This window comes from Athene cunicularia (genome assembly GCF_003259725.1).
Source record: "Athene cunicularia isolate RWA chromosome 24 unlocalized genomic scaffold, athCun1 chr24_part1, whole genome shotgun sequence".
NCBI classification, from domain to species: Eukaryota; Metazoa; Chordata; class Aves; order Strigiformes; family Strigidae; genus Athene; species Athene cunicularia.
The window spans coordinates 1,933,853-1,951,217 of record NW_020799132.1 but is presented as its reverse complement, the minus strand read 5'-3'; the positions used below and the strand labels follow the sequence as shown (position 1 = coordinate 1,951,217).

The 17,365-nt window shown below is 41.3% G+C and overlaps 1 long non-coding RNA gene across 2 annotated transcripts; it reads left to right on the top strand.

The window, feature by feature from the left end:
• Nucleotides 1-1,182: 1,182 nt before the first annotated feature.
• Nucleotides 1,183-16,881, top strand: LOC113488539. 2 transcript variants are annotated; one of them, XR_003399945.1, is made up of 6 exons: nucleotides 1,183-1,632; nucleotides 3,703-3,897; nucleotides 6,866-7,015; nucleotides 8,866-8,954; nucleotides 12,187-12,585; nucleotides 14,040-16,881. It is a non-coding gene; the product is annotated as an uncharacterized LOC113488539 (long non-coding RNA). The 2 variants fall into 2 exon arrangements; XR_003399944.1 differs by lacking the exon at nucleotides 1,183-1,632 and having other exon boundaries at nucleotides 3,146-3,897.
• The last annotated feature ends 484 nt before the right edge of the window (nucleotides 16,882-17,365 follow it).

Below are 17,365 nucleotides of genomic sequence, written 5' to 3'. Positions count from 1 at the left end.
GGGGAGGGGAGGGGGGGAACCCCTGCCCGGGCCTTTCCTCCCCCCCCTCCAATGCCCGCGACCAATCAGAGCGCCGCTCTCATCCCCGCACCGCTCCGCTGGGAGCCTCGCCACCAATCAGAGCGGCGGTGATTTATTTGGGGGGGGGCGGCCGGCTCCCGCTTTACACGGCAGGTAGGGCCGGGTCCATCTGCCCCTCCCCGCTAGATGAAGAGACGAGCACAAGATCTCCACAGCCCCCCGTGCCTCATCTCGCAGCCCCTCGGGGTATAATTCTCTGAAATTGTGTCAAAAAATAGCAGTCTGGAGGGATTCGCTGTAAGTTTATTTATATACTTACAAATTAAAAGCTGAAGCAAGAGCTATTAATATCTGTCGAGGGTCAGCCAGTGAGGGAACTGCCCCCAAAAGGACTCCTTCTGCCTAACAGGACCCCAGCTGGCGCTGGTGTTTCTTTTTTTTCATGGTATATGTGTTGAAATCCTAAATGTCAGCTCAGAGAAGGATAATCATTACTGTTGTTCAGATATTTAACTAATTGGTCATTCCAATGGGGCTATCGCCATAGTTTTGTTTCTGCTTGTCTTAGAGAGGTGTTTGTATTATGGAGGCATGGAAAAATACTGCTTTTCTTATTCCTTATTTGACATTAGCATGTGCTCAGAAAGCCATTTGATCTAGTAGCTCAGCAGCTATTAAATAAGACAATCTCCGTGTTTTGTACCTTTTAACTTTATTCCAAATGGTTTCGTGAACTGCGTGTGTGCACATTCATAATAAACACTGTTCCACTGAAGCGTGGGCAGCTACAGATCCTGCAAGGGGCCATTGTGGCTAATTGACCCAAAATCCACTAAAATAGGATGGGTAAGTTTTGGTTAAAGATGAGTCACTGCTTTTAAAAAACTGGTTCTGCTCATTCTCTGCCCAGGAGAATAGTGAGAGGGTCAGATCTTGGTGCAATTAAGCATGCTTCTCTAGTAGGTCTGTCTTTTGAAAACCTGAGCTACTCTTTTAAACTAAGAAGTGCAGGTATATATTGAAATCATCCCCTGTTGTACTGACCCATCACTTCCATGAGCAATCAAGAGTAAAAAAAAAAATAAAAATAAGCAGATATGCAAATTTTCTAACTTGTATTTAGGATCTTGACCTTAAAATATTAGGTAAGAAATTATTTTAAAACTGAAATGAGCAGAATTAATTACCAATTAGAAGTTTTTTGGGTTTGTGGGGCTTTTTTTCCCCTCCACAATAATTTTTCACTCCTCTGGACAGTTCTCTTAATCTGGATTATGAGAGTCATGGAGTCAATTTATTCCTCTATCCTATAAAAACAGTTCTAATTTCATTATATACCATACTGAAACATTCGGATAACAAATAGCACAAGGAAATACATGAGACCCAACAAAACTGCTTTATTTCCTTTTAAGTCTTAACAACTACACGTATTGCTTCTGAAAAATCAAAGTGTTTTCAGTGTTGCATTTTTATTTGAGATTTCCAAGAGTCTCCCTTACATTTTGAAGATTTACTGGCTCCAAGACACAGTATTGTGCCACGTTTTCATGCTTATAGTTCCACAATTGTGCACAAAACAGCGTGGGACCTCTGGGCTGTCCTTTCCTGGTACGTGGGTCATATTCTGAAAGTTATTCCACAGTTGGGGTTTTTTTTTACCCCCTCTTAGCTTGGAAAGGCCGATTCAGTGCAAGCACACATGGGCTGCAACAAACTGCCAGATGAAGCCAAAGCATGCTGGTCCGATTCATCATCTTCAGGATCTGGAATCTGATGTAAAGCCTATTGTGTTGCCCATATTTTATGTGTTGTTTCTGATGCTCCAGCATGGGCTTTGTTTTTCCAATAGCTTCATGCTCTTGGAGGGAGAGAAGCCATCACATTAGGTTCTTTTATTTCTAATCTTCATAGTTTAAATATGCTATGTAATATCATTTCCACATCCACCTATACTGTCTAGAACAGTGCTGCAACCTTTCACCAGATCCTCCTTTTCCCCCCTTGTCTTCTGGGTCATCGGATCTGTATCTCCGCCTCTGCATCACCTCATTTGGATACTGCTGTTTCAGCACTGCCTCTGCTGCATGTGTCCTGTCCTGCCTGTTCTGTCTCTTGCCTGTGGCCACTACAAGGCTCATTTTTCTGGGCCACAGCCCTGTCTCCCACATCGAAGGGTGTGTGCTGACATCCTCCCAGCAAGGGCCGTTTTCTCCCTCATTTCAGGCTCCAGGTGGAAGAGCATACTTTAACCCAAGCCCATTTCATTTACTTCTGAATATCTTTTTGACCCAACTCTTTCCCTTGAAGCTCTTCAGCTATTCCCTTCACCTAGTAAAACCACTTTCACAGGTCTTTGCCTTAAAAACAAACCTCCCACACCCGGACCACAGTCCCCTAAAGCTGCTCACCAACACTCTTTCAGCCCTCCTAGAAAGCTTGTTTGTTCTTTTCCTGTCTATACCTCCTTGTTTCTGGTTTTGTTGAGGTTACCTGATTTTTCTTTATGACATTATCCCATTTTGAGAAGCACATAGATTAAAACATGACAAAGAAAAATGCTGTAAACTCATTTGAGTTATTAGAGCAGCAGACGATGCCTTGCTGACCCTATTGACCTCCCGGACTACCTCTGTGCATGATAAGTAGGTACTTGTGCCTAGATTTCCAAATTAAACTGTGCACAGATTGGGCTACTATTGTGGTACCCATCTAACTTCCCGTGTGCAAGTCAGCAGCTGGCTGTGATTTAAAACACCAATCTAGAAGATGGAAAAACTTCAGCTCTCCATGTTTCTCTTAAAACCTGCTAAATTATAATGCAAGTGAAATGTAATTACTTTACATCCTGCACAGAGAATACAGAACATGGTGAAGGCAGAAATATGAGTTTACTGGTTTAGAGCAAGCCACAATAAATTTAATTAAAGTGACCTCATGTAAAACACAAATACAACAAAGTTATCCTATTTTAACTCTCAGGGTCATTTCCCCCTGAAAAAAAAAAAAAAAAAAAGTTTAACGAGTTTATTTGAACAAGCTGAGTTAATCCCCTTATACTGCAAGAAAAGGTTTGACTAAATGAAGTTGGGAGGTTTAAGTGTGCTTTAATAGCATCTACCTAATAATCTCAAAAATTTTAAAATTATTTAACTTTAAATTATAAACATGCCATTGGAGAAAGCATTTCATCACATACATTCTTTACTGGCCACCCTTTTGCCTGATCTGTACCCACCCAAATGGCATTTATTCCCCAATATTCATGAGAAATGTAGGCAACAGGCACAGTAATAAGGGAGGAAACAACTCACACAGCCCCCCCCCCGATATCTTTACGGTGCATTTGGTAAGAGGTGCCTCAAGTCTTGGGAAATAGGAGCTTTTCAGTTCACTGTGAAAACCTATCTAGCAAAGCCATGCTGTGGCGTAGGGATGGGAAAAGCCAGTTCTGGCCGCAAAAAAGCCTGCAGGGAAAATACTTTGCCACTCACATACCAGTATCTCCCCATTATACCCATATTTACTAAGGCTGCTGCTTCTGAGGGCGTCTTGAGATCTCTGGGTTTAGGGGAAGATAGAAATCAGCCAAGAGATTTAGTGTTTCAAAAGTTTTGATGTAAACTGCCTGTTTGCAAGCTTTTACAGGGTGAGAAAAATACTTTTCATTCTTGTGCACAGCTGCTACCGTGGAGTCCTGGCCCTTAAGCAAGGCAGCGAGGTGGTTGTGGTACCAGTAAATGCCCCAGCTCACAGGCGACGGCGAGTACAGGAACCAACGCAGCAGAGTTGTTCTTTGCGTTGCGAGACTTCCTAATTACTGGAACATTTCCCAGAAATCTGCGCTGGACAGATGTAGTTCAACTTCAAATCCAGGTCATCTACTTCATCTGGGATTACTGTTTATTTAGTATATGCATTTCTTCTCTGGGAAAGACCTTCAACCACAATTAGTGTTACAATCCTTAATTGAAAGTACCCAACTTCAGTAGCTGATTTTTGACTCAAGCTCAGGTGTCACCACTATCCAGTTCTGGTTATGTAGGAGCATTGTCATTAGTAGGAAATCATTTGTTCATCAACTGCAAAGTAAACACAGAGGCCGTTTGGGTTTCCTCTCCGTTAAGCAAGCTGGAATGACTCAAAACTATTGACAATGCTTTTTAATATTTCCAAGTTTGCTCAAAAGTTGAATATTCTCTATTAAAATTAGTCCTGTATTTAGGCCTAAAAAAACCCCCCATAAATACTTAAAGGATTTTTAACTTTTCTAGAAGGTTTCCTCATCTCTCACACTGGAAAAGGACTTGTTAATACATGTCCCTCTGGTAGCTGTTTTCAAAAAAGTGATGAGATCATACAGTCAGTCTTCCCCAGCCTTTACTGGGGAAGAAGAGATCTTCAGAGATATTCCTCCTGCTTCTGGATATGCTTAGTAGATAAAGAGAGGCAACACAGAAAAAAGTGCAGTGATAACTTATGGTAGATGTTTAGACAGCAGCTACTTTTTTAAAAAAAAACCCACATTTTATTATATAATTTAATATATGTGCAAATCATACACTCTGTTTATCTGGGCTTTTTATATAATGGCAAAAAGTAAATCCCCTAGCTGGAAAGACTCAGTATTATTTTTCAATATGTATAAAGATAGAAGATATTTATCTGTCAGATTAAGTCTTCCTCCTTCACCAGAATTTAGAAATTAAGAAATCTGACCTTCTCATGGATGTAGGAGTTGGCAGGAAAGCTTCCAAGCCACCCAGTCCCCTCCGTGACAACACTATATAGCCTGGGCAGGCTTCCTCTTAGAGAGAAACTGAGACTCTTGTTCTTGCAGCCTTGAACAAGAGACTAAAAACATCACTGAAGACAAGGCCCATTTTTACTTATTTGTTCTTGTGCCAACATTTTTATGCAGTTTAAATAGGGGACTTTTTTCTTTCCCCTGTGTTTACTCTCCTGATGTATTTATAGGCAGCAGTCATAGCCTCTCCTGAAGTTTATTCCGCTAGACTACACAGGCCACATTTCTTTCATCTTCTCCTGTATAACACATTCCTCATTCCCCCATCTGTCTTGCTAGCCCCTCTGCTATAGTGGGGCAACAGAGCTTTTAAAAAGAATTTTTCATCTCACATGATACATTTTCCAAAACAGCTTTAGAAACCCTTAATGATTTCTAAGAGTAAAAAAAAAAAAGCCTCCCCTGGGAGGTTTTGAGCTCTTATCCAAAAGTCTGGATCTCCAAGCTTGTGAAAGTACTCATCAGATACAGTCTCACCCTTCAGCACCTGAACAAGAGTAAGGCTTATCTGGAGATGGCAGTCAGGGTCATTTAAGAATCCAGGTCATCAGGCAAGTCCAAGAGAATGAGGCAGGTGTGCTGTCCAGACAGGAATTAAACCTATAGGTCATGATATAGGGTGGGGAGGACAATCAGGATTAGATAAAATCCAGGAGGTACTTCCCAAATCCAGAGCAATAAAACAGATTTAAGATCAAGCTAGAACTGGAGATCTGTATCTAGGCATAACTATCTTCAAGCTGAAGCCCAACACTTCTCTGGAATCATTCAGGGAAAGAAGGAGGTCCCTGGGCTTGGCTTAAATAGAGCTCCTGGTCCTGTGGGTGGAGGCCCCAGGTGAAGCTGCTCAGGATCACTAAGATTTGTTAGTGGCTTCAGGCCCCTGGCAGGGTGCTATCTTGGTAGGGCTTTGTCACTGCAGCAGTCTTGATTTTTGTCAAAGTATTTGTGGTTTGGGCTTTTTTTGTCTCTTAGGTTTGCTTTAGATTCGGTCTTAAATGTAATGTTTGTACTGTTACTCTATTTATTAAGAGCTTGTGGGTTTGGTGTAAAAAAGCAATTTTGGAGGTGGTTGTATGCTTCACTTTTTTTTTTTTTTCCCCCCCTGAGGTTTTGAGTCTTTGCTTACTGCATTTTCAAGTTTTTCTTCAATTTTCTATCATAACAACTTGAGAGTTAGACCTCTGAGAAGAAAAACGCTGTTGAAATTTTCCCACGGGGTTCTGGGATTTTATGGCTAAGTGGAAGAAAAACAACTTTTGCAACGTTGGTGGTGTTGCGCTGCTATCAACACCTCTGGCACAGCAGACTGCGGCGTCCTGTTTGAGAACCTGACCCTGCAGCAGGAGCTGTACGAGCAAACACGGGCAGCAGCGTGGGGCTGTATTGATTTAGATGTCACTTTGGATTGTGTTCAAAATATTTTTGCAGAGGGGTTCTTTGCAGTTGGATGTGTCCTTCGAGAGGGTAGTTGTCTCAGTGGATGAGAAATGTTTATTTTAGTGACTGATTAGTTTAAAGGAGGGGATGTTTTGAAACTAAACTGAGTTTGAAAGGTAAGTGTATTCCACCCACGCTATAGCCAGAATACCTGAGCGCCTTTGAATACAAGTGTCTTAGGAGAGCAGTAGGTATCATAGAGCAAATGTATAGCAAACGCCAAGGCTTGTCAGGTAGTTCAATGCTGCCTTATCTCGAAAGCTGACAAAAAGAAAATGGTATCATCCGAGACAGCCATTAAGATTGAAGCCGCAGCCTCTGCCCTGGTGCAGATGGCTGCAAATGAAAAACTCCTGCTGCCAGCCAGACAGGAAAAACGTGAAAATTTGCTGCACAGAGGAAAAGCGCAGAGCTGCCGGGAGCAGGGAATTCTGGCAGCTCCTCCACTGCGTTTCAGACGAACGGTGCTGGAGGAGGGATGCAGATACTGTAGGCTATGAAGAAACACCGCATCAATCTGCTTCTCCAAAATCTTTCAGAGAACAGGACGTAGACCCATTATTTTGAGCCAATCTCTTTTTTTTTTTTTTTTTTAAGGAAATCATTCTTGTCAAAGTTCATGTCATTCAGATGCACCCAAATGTTATGTATTCCAGGTGTGCCCAGGCATCTGGCCAGCTCGACTCACAACATCACAACAGAGGTGTTTTGTTTGGGTTTTTTTTTTCAAACCAGCAGATTTACAGGGTAAGGTGAGAGCATTCTTTCAAACACAGTTATGACAGTACTTAATTTCTCTGTTATTACAGAATTGTTCAACTGTTGCTTTGAACTCTTGTAACCTCAGCCTGCATACAGTGGAAAAATTCAGGATTTGCTTGCCTGAGCATGAGGCTGCAGTTCACAATAAAATATTTGCTGCAGTTCCAGCTGAGAGTGCTTGCATGTCCTGTGTCATGTTAGGTTTGCTCTGCCTTAATTTTGCAGGGACGCTTATGGATATTTGTTTCAAGAGTTCTGCTGCCAGAGTAGAATTGATATTTCCCAGTGCTCTGAAATCCATTTGCTTGGGAAGATTGTCTTTAATACACTACAGTGGGAGCTCAGGTAGGATTTGGGCTGTAAGTTTTTATCAAAGGATCCCAGAATTTGACCTCTGATTTTCAAAATCTACTGAAATTTGCTGCTTAATGAATTTGTCTGAATAATAGAGTACCACAGTAATAGCTTGGGTATTTCTTAAAGCAAATTTGGAATCACTTTAAGACTTACCAGCTGCAGGCCCATTCAATCAGTAGCCAATTTTTCCACTGAAATGTCTTTTTTGCCACTGGGGTAACATTGTCTTGAAAGTTACGATTTTAGTTGCTGAGATGTTTTAGAAGGCAAAGGAGAAGAATACACCTAAGATGCCTGGGTCATTTTACACTTCATGGATCAGTCTGATAAGGCTGAATTCATCTCCCTAGCGAGTTCTGTTTCATCCAAGAATACCCGAATAACTTGAATGAGTCACTTTGCATCCTCACAGTCCTCTGCAAATGCAAGAGGTTGTAGTAAGACATCTCCTTCTGTGTTAATCTTTGTAGTGAATTCCAGAGCCTGGCTCTTTTTCTCTGCCCCCTCCTCAGTAATTCCCTGCAGGACTTCTAGGAAACCTGCTGGTGATGCCTGTTTTCATTTTTTTCCTTCCCACAGTTTGGCCCTTAACTAGTTTTATTTTGACCCATTGACTTTCTCTTATAGAGATTGTAGAAACTGTAGAAAAAAAATTTCACAAAATACTATTTCATTTAATTTAGAGCAGCTGCAGCACAGCAAAAACACCTTAAAGGTATAATTAAGACTAAAAGACAATTCGGTATTTCTGTAACACCTGCTGAGAGCTTATCTCCTTTTGTAGTCTTTCACCAGGTTTTCTTTAACAGCTGACATGTTGGTTGATAATATAAATACAAAATAAAAATGAATGAAAGAGCCCTCTACCGTACAGAATGCAGGCTTCTTTCATGATGAAATACTCAATAGTGAATCACGCAATTGTTGAAAAGCTATTGGCAAGCATTTGAGTCAAAGGCAGAAAAAAAGACTTAATGTCTGCGGTATTTTTCCTTCCCTTACTTTAAAGAAACGTTTTCACAATGCAAGAACCTTTAGCGAAGAGAACAACGCCACATAGCCACAAACTCATTTGATTATTATTTTCCATTGCTGTACTTCTCAGATGCTTTTTGGTAGATTATTTCCTGCCCTGTGCCAGATGCTGTTTTCATTCACAATGAAGTAATAGTCCTTTGTGAGTGATATCACAGTATTATACTACGGCCCTTATTGTGACTTCTCAAATTTAACGTACTGAAATACATTCTTTGTTGGTTGTTTGGGGACTTTTAGATCTAGGGTTTGATTGAAGTCAGTCTGTAACAAAAAAGAAAGAACAGAGCTCAGAGAACTTGGACAGTCTGCAATTTGCAGAAAAACACGGAAACAAAAGAAGGGCAAAGAGGAAAAGTTTGAATATTTGATATATGCTATCCGTTCTTGTGCAGACGGAGGAAAAGCTTGAAGTAAGACTTGTGTAACTTACTGTTTTTCAGGTTTTGAGATGGCGTAGGTATTTAATTGCTGACCCTCCCAGGGGATCTACCCGTGTGCTGGGCTGCTGCAGCTGATGCTGGATCAGCAGGTAGCATTCGATGAGGTGGGGGGAACCTGCTTTGGGGTCGGCTCCTCTTCCACACCTCTGCATGTGCTCCCTGGCCACAGCCCTGGCTCCGCGCCCACACGCTGAGGCAAATCCAAACAAGTAATTTCTAGTTCTTCAACTAGCTCACAGGGTTAGGCCCTTCTAAACGTAGGCTAGAAACTCTGCAGTTCCCTTTTAGGCATGTGATCTGTGGGTTTCATATCACAATGACACAATTCTATCCTTTGCAAGTACAAGGTTTATTAAAACTGGTGTATGTGTTTGTGCCAGTGTCCAGGTGCATAGAAATGAGTTCTTTTGAAGGATTATATAAAGGTATATTTTCCGGAAGATGGAACAAATACAAGGGATCCAGTTGAGTTACTTAAGGCCTGATCATGCATGGAGTGCAGTGCTCTGAATTTTAAATGCAGGTTGGAGCAGTTAGCATCCCCCAGGTCCATGTAGGCTTGCAGAGGTGTGTCTGTGTACACACATGTATATGGATGTATTTACGCATAAATTGAGCTAAAGACATAATTATGCATGCTTACTTTTTCCCTCTTAGAAGTAAACTGGTAATTATGAAAAAGCACGTAAGATGGAAGATATTCCTTTAAGTATTGATTTAACATCTTTGCTAAGTAGACACTTTTTTGGATAGCTTTTTACCCTTTCCAGTTAACAAAGGAGCTGGCAAACAGGTCTGTCATCCAGCTATATTTTCAGGAAGTATGGAGAAGGTCTCATTAGACTTTTCTGTTAAAAAAAAGAGGGAGATATTTATAATACCTGAGAGAATATTGATACATTTAACTGTGCTGATATATGAGATTTAAAAAAATAGAAAATGTGGTCAAATTTTGCCCTTCTTGTAGTCCACTGAGACTGCACCAGGTAATATGTCGAGGAAAAATTTAGCCAAAAGCAGTTTTGAGGGAAACAATTAAAACGCAGGTAAATGAAGATGTCTGGCTGACCAGAAGAATCTGTATTCAGATGGCGACTCTTTCATTACTCATACTGCAATGCTTTCTGAAGTATATTTTCGTATCATCATTTCCCATTTTAAATTCAGCTCTTAAATCCCAAAAGGGAATTAACTACCATCCATTTGCATTTTAAAGGGAAAACTCAAACCTCAATAGAGTGCTCTACTTAAGACTCCTTTTATATAACTTAGACAATGAGCTACATCTTGGTAGAGACCTTAGGGAGTCAACCAAACGACTGAGATGGGGCAGGAAAACCTAGACTTCGAAGAAGCCTTGTAATCTGCTTCATAAAATGCAGAACAGGCTGGTATCGGTGTGAAGCTCTCCTGCGAACTGGTGTTTTCATTACTGTGGGTCAAAATGGATGCGAAAAAAGGACCTTCAACCTTGGGCAAACTGGGACAGCCAGAGCACAGGCGACTCTATCTTCCCGTGAGTGAGGGGAGTTCATAGTGAAAGAAGTTGTAAACTAAAACCAGCAACTTTTAATTCAGCCCTTTGCAAGACGTGGGAAATGGTGATTGGAAAGTTACAGGAGAAGCAACATGATTTTTTTTAAAACAAAGATCTCGCTGGGGCTGACTCATCTTCTGAGAAAATGTGATTCAGGGAAGGAATCGAGGGGGTTGTTCTCCCCCTCGGGCCATGGGTTTAGGGGTGGAAGTTGTAGGCGGTCCACTCCTTCCCTTGGAGACATCGGGATTCATCTTCTATGCAGATGTCCCAGTTCCTTTCAGCCCTGTCTTGCTGTATGCCTTTATTCAACTGAAAAAGACTTCAAATGCGTGTAGTTCTTTATTTCTTATTGCCAAGAGAACCTATATTCTAACTTCTTGCTGTCATAGGAGCTTGAAAGCTGCAGAAGTACTGCTTCTTATTTTCTTGTGGCCCTCCAAAGAACTGTACTTTTCAAAGCTTATAAAAAACCCAGCGTAGAATATGAAGCCATTCTTAAATGAGTTTATAAATAAATGGTACTAGAGAGCACGGCCTTATATCTGGGGCATTAAAAAAAAAGAAAAAAAGTTACAGAGCAAGGTCTGCAAATATGAATTCCTGTGCCTGGGAATTCCAAAATCCCACTGTTTTTCCCCCTAACTCGCAGTTGAAGCCTAGGCTGCTAATCAGCACGAGACCTTCCAGCTCCTTCCTAAAGTGTGGTCCAGTGACAGACACAGGAGGGCAAAGCCGCAGCTCCCTGCAGAACCTGGGGCACGACACCCTTGTCTCCAGGGTGCACATTTCAAGAAACTAAAATAAATATTCTTGTGTTGACATAAGAAGAATGACTGGGTGGTTGGGAGCCGTGAAGCTTCTAATGCTGATTGTAACACCAAACGTACCGTAATGTTTGTTTAAATAGAATGATGCAAACTGCAGATGTCTATGCTGGTATCAAAGTGAGTAAGGAGGGAATTTTTGGTGGAGTTATTTTGCTTTTAAGTGCACCAGAAAAATAAGCACTTAAAAGTATCACACAACTGACGGAGAACAGCAGTTCCCAGTAAGAAAGTGTTGTGCTATAGGACATGACACATCTCCTGGACACTTTAAAATTCCTTATTGTCTGTTCCTGTGTCATAAGTTACTTCCTAACACACCCCGTTGCTTGCAAACTGAGTAACTGCGCAAACAAGTGATGGAGGGGCAGGAATAAAAGGCAACTTCAGTGGAAGAGCTTGTTAACACAGGTTATTCCGTGGTGCCTGATGTAACAGGCACTGAATCAGACCTGATTGTGGAGGGAGGGGTAGACTTTTTTGTTGTTGAATTGCACTTATCTTCAAAGCTGCTGCAAATGATTCTACGTTTATTCAGCAGGACAAGTCCTGAGGCTTTTAGATTTGATGTTGTTCATTGCTGTGCCATTTGTTAAGATGATTTGGCTTTTAATCCGCCAATGAATACTGAATGAAGAATTCAGTCATGAATCAGATCTCTTCTCTTGCTTGCCAGTAACACAAGCCATTTTTATTTTAAATTTCAGGTTTCTTTTACAGTACAGGACAAAAATAAATTATGAGTGGAAAGAAGTTAAAATTGTTCCTCTAAAGCAACTCTCCTGCATCAAGGCTTAATCCTTCCATTATGTGTGATATCATTAATCATTCTACTGTAATATTTGACACACACATTCGTGGGACAAATTCAGATCCAGTATAAAAGCTGCAATAATACTGAGTTATGTGGAACTGCAGCTAATTATAACATATTTGAATTTTCATCTTTCCTGTAAGACCTCTACAAAATGAACAACCTTTCACAGCATTGCAGTGAGACTAACTGAGACCAGCAAGCAGAAGAGGGGAGAGGAAAGAAACATTGTCCAAGGACAACAGGAGAAACCTCAGCATCATAATAAGCCAATATCTGTGGAAAATATGATCAGTTGTTGGTGGATTCTTTTTAATTGTAGGGTGTTTTTTTGATGTTTAAGCTCTCAAATGGCTTCTCTGCCACAAACTGCACCACTCAGCTTATTTAAGTTGGAATGGTTGCGTTGCCTTGATATGGAATGACTGATCCTGCCATCTTTGGAGACTAAACGACATTTCTGTCTTCCCAGGTGGACTAGAAGAGTCAAAGATGACAGGACACTTTCAGCCCACTGAAGGAAGATATTACAATGCAAGAGGGTGAGAGTTCACTCAATGTTTTCTGCAGTGCAGCCTCTCCTTCCTCTCTCCCCTCCAGTGTCTTGACTATGCCTTCATTTATAGCCCCCCTAGACCCCGCTGCCTTTTGAGTTCCTTATCTCAGGTGTAAGCGTTTGCTACAGCTCTTTGAAGAAGCATCAGGCATTATTCTGCTTTGAGATCCTGCCAGTGCCCAAAGCCTTGGATCCATCTGGAGAGAGAAAATGAGCAGCATAAATACCCAGTCTGTATGTTCTGAAAGCTGATTGTTAGCTCAAAAGGTGGTTAGGCTCTCTTCTATTTTTGCATTTGGGATCCTAAATCTGAGTGCGGGCTCATTACTCTTTTGAATTATGTATCAGAGGTAATTTCCTTTCCTGGATAGTGAATCCTACAGTTGTGCAAATCTATTCCAAAAAAGGATTGCTTGTGTGTTTGACACACTGCTTTCATCTTGGGTAATCTTCCTCTTCAGAAAAACAAATTGTCCATTTAAATTCACTGCAATCATTGGTTTTGCCCTCCATCTAGAAAATGAGAGGAGATCACAGACTTAGCACATTTTCTAGATGCTAAGATTCAGAGTACTGAAGGAGCAGCGGCTTCCTTGAGCAGCCACACTCTTGTGTTAGCCTTAAGCACCCTCAATTGATGTATTTTTCATTTTCCAATGCATTGCCACCATTTCTGTTCTGATGTGCTTCACCAAAGCAGTAATATTTCTTAACCTAAAAGAAGCGCTTATTTTGAAGTTTGCAGTTATGGGAGAGTATTAATGTTATGATTGTTCCCTTAGCTGTTTGTTACATGCTGTAGGCCAGGATTGTGCTGGTTGAGATTAACATAGCACAAACTGCTGTTTAAATCTGCCCCGAGAAAAATCTCAGAATACCTGTGTGAAAGCCAGATTAATGGCACTGTTTCAGGCACAGAACAGAGCAGTAGAAAAATGGCCATCAGGAAATAAGGTTTCAATAAAGGGTAGACTTTTCCTACCTTTCCTGCCAAGTCCTTTTAAAGATGTCTTCAAGCAGAAACAGAAGGGCTTGTTGCACAGCACTATTTACTGTGTCGTCTCCTCTTCACAGTTTCCTGCGATGGTTTCCCTCTTGCGTGCAATTTCCCTCTTTATCCCCATTTTTAAGGTATGACTCTACTTCAGTGCATCTGTTCTTATTCTCCATCCTTTTGCTTTTCTAAACTTCATTGCATTTCCATAGAAATCAGCTTGCTTTTTTTTTTTTTTTTTTTTTAAACTCCTGTCTGCCTTGCATTATCTTTCAAGGCCTTAGAAGGTCTCTGCATCTTTTTTGTTACCCTCTTTCTATGGAACATCTTCATCCTCTGTGTAGATCTTCTATCTTAAGCCCAGTTTCTTCAGCGGTTTCACTTCATCTCATTGCTGCTGGACTTTCTACACCTTGTCTGCAACGTGTTGTCCTTTTGAGTTACAGGTGGAAGACTGAGTTGCAAATCTGCAGGAACCCTTGACTTCCCCAGAGAAATTTTGTAGCCAAATATAGATGTCCAATTCCATAGCAGGTTGGCAGCTTTCTAATGTTATTTGTGGTGTTTGAAGAAGTATTATTTCCCAAAGGCACTTACGGTGTTCTCTTTACTCAAGCCCACCACATGCTGTAGTCATTTTCTAAATTCAGTTTGTATTCTACCTCCTAAAACCAAGGATGACTCAGCTCTACCTCTGCAACCTCTAACGTGCACATATCTATTACGTAGAGCTAGTACAAATTATATGATCCACCATTTAAGGCTTCAATCGAGGTTTTTAATTGAGAGCTGTATAACTTTACCATGCACAGGCTAGATCAATTTTTTGCTTTAATTTGTGGATTTTAAGAGAATGGTGAGAGAATATTCAAAGACTTTCTCACTTCTGTGAACTCATTCTCCAGGTACTGGCAGGATCTTAGCATATGGGTTTGCTAAAGTTGCTGCTCCCAGTGATTTTAATGGTACCAGACACATTCCTTGCTTGACTTGTTTGCCCTTTTTATCAAGAGTTTAACATCGCCCTTTCAGGGCACTTCTTTGCATAAATATGTTCTTGTTTACATAGTTGTGGTCTTGCAAGTGATAATGGGCAGAGCTGTTCACCTGAAACATGTTTTACAGAATAAACAGTAGCAGCCAAAGGTGTGAGGATGAGATTCTCAGCGCTTTGTTAGCACAGATGGACTGGGAAAAGGGCACTAAAAGCCTTGGAAACAAGCATATAAAATGGGATTCTTGGACGGAAATGTAAGATGCCACCTACCTAACAGGGTTAACAGGAAAGGTGTTCTAGGGAATGCCGCAGCCTTGCAGCCTTCATTCGAAGTGGTACTGTTGTCACAGACAGCAGGTAAGTACCAGTTCTCATCTCGAATATATCTACACGGTAAATTAACCATGACCATTGCGAGTGTCAACATACCTGCAGTAGCGTAAACTGCCGTTGACTAGGACTTATCTGAGAGCAGCCGTTTCCAGAGCCTTTCCCGGCTGAAAGCATTTAGTTTTTTTCAGCTGCTAGCATCACATTGATGTTTTGCTGGAGACTCTTTCTCAATCTCCCTTCCTCCCTGCCACCTAACAGTCATATGAATTAATTGCACATAAAGCTCTCGATGACCACCAAGGAAAGAACAAGATCTGGTGGGTTAGAACTGTTCTGCCTGGGGAGGACTGATCTCTGTATGAAGGGGAATCTGTTATCCTAGAACTTCTTGCTGCTTGTTTTTTAGGTGGTGCACCTGAGCACTGATTGCCTCGCTTTTGAAGCAGAATATACTGTGTTGCAGCCTCGCGGCAGGACTTCAGCTCTTACACGCTGGTGTGTCTGCGGTGTAGTACTAGGAGCAGGGCTACGCTACTGGAGCTGAGAATGCCGCTGAGGCCGTACCTCGTGCTTATCTGTGAGGTTTCCTCAAAAGTAACCAGATTGAAACGGCTTTTTGGAAAAATGAGGGTAAGACCATTGTAATTGGAGCTGTCTCAGTAAAAATACTTCCAAAATGAATCAAGTCTCTGGTATGCCGTGCTTGCGTATGGGGATGCTGCTTTCTTTTGTGTTAACAGTGTCCTCCCATAACCTATTTTGTCTGCACAGGATGAGGCAGAGGGGTAGGTGTATTCTGGCTGTGCAGTTGCTCTGACCTCTGACAGAGGCACCACGTGGCAGTGGAAATTCAGACTCTCATGAGGCCTTCACGCTTTGCATGCCGCTGTACTTACACCATTTGTGACTGGATTGCAAGTGGTGCTCAGTAACCTGCAGCCGATTACTTCAGTTTCTGCTCTGCCCCAAAAATCAGGTCTTCACGTACCCCAAACTAACAAGCCCTTTTTTTGCAGCTGTTTCACCACCATGAAAATATGTTAGCTAAGAGGCCTTGCAACCATTAATTCTCACCAAGCACTATGTAAATATTAAGTAATAAAAGTATATTAATTTATATAGCACTTTAAATGCTATATAAATTCAACCTCAAATGAAAGCCCCTATCCAGAGATTTATAAAGAGCTTGTACATTTTGGCCTGGGAAGAAAGAAAAATGCCTCCTATTTTAAGAAAAGGGAAAAGCTTAACTCAGAATGTCCTGTTAATTACTCATGTATTCACATTGCACAATAAAGTATTTACATAAAAATGTATCCGTTTTCAAAAAGAACTTGTTAACTCCATTTTCCAACTGAATTTGGCCAAGTTGAAAAGAAAATTATATATGCTAGAGGACTGCAGTAAAAGAGATTTAGGGGTTTTCAAATACTATAAAAAAGAGACTATAATAAGTGACTAGTGGACCAGTCAGCTGCTTTAATTAAAACTGGGCTGCTTATTGATCTATCGTACAGATTTACCCCCATCTGCAACATTTCAGCAATATTCCCTTCAACCACTTCAGAAAATAGTGCTTGTAAGAGACACTAAAGAATATGAAAGTTGGGAACGGAAATGTTTTATAACTATGCGACGTTTTGTACAAAGATGAATTTTTTTTTTTTCATTCTTTTTATAAGTAACATGGTGAAATTAAAATAGCGTCAATGCAAATTTGGTGCAATTGATTTTAAAGCCAGAAATGTGTCTTTTAATAGTGGCACCAGCTGTGGCAGAACATCAGCACTGAAAGAAACCGGTGCCATGCTCCAGTTGTTCAAAGAAATCAGAGGCACGGCTGTTTCACACCGACCAGAGCACAAACTGGAGAAGGTGGTGGTGATGATGATGATGATGTGTGCTGGTTTTAATTAAATTCATGGAGAGCTTTGCTATGCTTGGAGAGGTTGGCAGCCTGTGTGTCTTCTCACACAGGTGGTGCCCGGTGAGCACCTGCCCTCAGTGTTGGTGGCAGGATGAAGCAACCTATGATTATTATTCAATAGGTGTATTTTAAGGGGAAAAAAAAAAACCAAAAAAAACCCGCACAACTGTGTTGTTTTTTATTGCAGAAGGACTTGGAGCTTGCTGGTAGCACCATCAGTTGTGGGTTTTAAGAGATTGGGGGTAGATGTAGAGATGGTTTTCTTTTCAGAGGGGGAAACCTCACTGTTTTCTTTTTAGATGAGAAAACCGTCTCATTTTCCTTTTATTACCCCAGGAAACCCCCCCCGCAGCGCTGTGGCAGGGAGCAGCAAGGCGCTCTGAGGGCTTTTAGTCCGCAGACCCCTATAAAGCCCACGGCCTTCTAGGCTGCTCGACGTAAGCAATTTCACGTGGGCGGGTAATTTCTCTAGCAGCCTAAAAATAAAAAGAGGGTGAAACCCCCCCGGGGTGTTT